Below are 1393 nucleotides of genomic sequence, written 5' to 3'. Positions count from 1 at the left end.
TGACCGCATGCTACAGTAGTGAAGATAGCGTATTATTTTCATCCGAAACATTAATTTCCGCATCCATACACCTTTTTGAGCCTTTATAAGTGTAGAATTCTGTGCTCTAGAATCTAACTGAAAGGCTCAGCTCCGTTGGTAATTAATGGTCTGGACGTACACTTTTTTTACTGTCGGATCATCCAAAAATAGAAAATAGCCACCTGTTGTTGAGGGAGAAGAAAGTGGTTGTCTTCGACAGGTTATAATATATTGGGCGGACATTGTCATTGCAGCATAGAAAAAGACGCAGGAGTGATTTTAAGTGGAATGGGGTCGTTTGTTTGTATAAGTGACTGCATGTCTTGGACATGGGGATGTTAGAGCAGGCTCGATTGTAATAATAGCAACACAGCACAATAAAGGTATCGAATAAGATACCCCAGTGATCAGTTTTAATTTCGGAAAAGTGCACGTGAGCGAGCAAAGTGCCAACTCATGACACTATTTTTTCCCCTCCTAAATGGTGTTTACAAATAATAAATAAATGTCAGTTTACATATTATGTGTTCAGTGTTCTTACCTCTGCCGAAATATGAAATTCTCCTTTCTTTCACATTGGGAAAATTTAGGATCGTCGAGCTCACAGCCTTCCCGGGTATATTATAATGGGTTGGTGATGGGGGGATTACGGAAATGGCCGTACATGTATTTCTTTACAATGAAAAATCGCTACCCGTATTTTATTTTTGTTCTAAATGTAATTAAAAGTGAACTTAATTAATTATTCTTTTACACTGAAGAACTATTAATTTGTATGTTAAATCAAACTGCTTTGCATTCAGCATGCCAGAATACAGGCCTAGGTATATAATTAGTATAAACATGAAAATTAATTTAAGAAAAAACCCATCTTATCTGTGGTAATAATATGACTATTTAATCATTTAAATATCAAGATATAAAGTGTATTTATTGATCGTTCTTTAATTATTGCTAATGCACGAAATGGGTCGCTAATATATCTTAGTTAGGTCATGTCGTTCACCTTCCCGACCCCCCCCCCAAAAAAAAAAACAACAACAACACAACAACAACAAAACAAAACAAAACACCCCTCCCCTAAAAAAAAATAATTAAAAATGTAGCCCACGCATTGAAAAATCATGTCATACAATTTTGTCGCTCCACAGAATCGGAATACATGTCGTGGCTCGTCAAGTCACTAAGCTTAAATTGGGGATTAATGAAAATATTGTAGGCCTGGTCTTTGACAAGCCTCAACATTGTTTTCACTACAATACGATAGACTATAATAAACATCAGCAGTCCTATTATGTGAATTGTTATTACAGCCATTATTGTGTGATTTTTCTACAAAGTGCGGTAAAAAATTCGTAGCGCAACTTATTAT

This window comes from Aplysia californica, unplaced genomic scaffold (assembly GCF_000002075.1).
Source record: "Aplysia californica isolate F4 #8 unplaced genomic scaffold, AplCal3.0 scaffold00094, whole genome shotgun sequence".
NCBI classification, from domain to species: domain Eukaryota; kingdom Metazoa; phylum Mollusca; class Gastropoda; order Aplysiida; family Aplysiidae; genus Aplysia; species Aplysia californica.
This window is presented reverse-complemented; position numbering follows the sequence as displayed.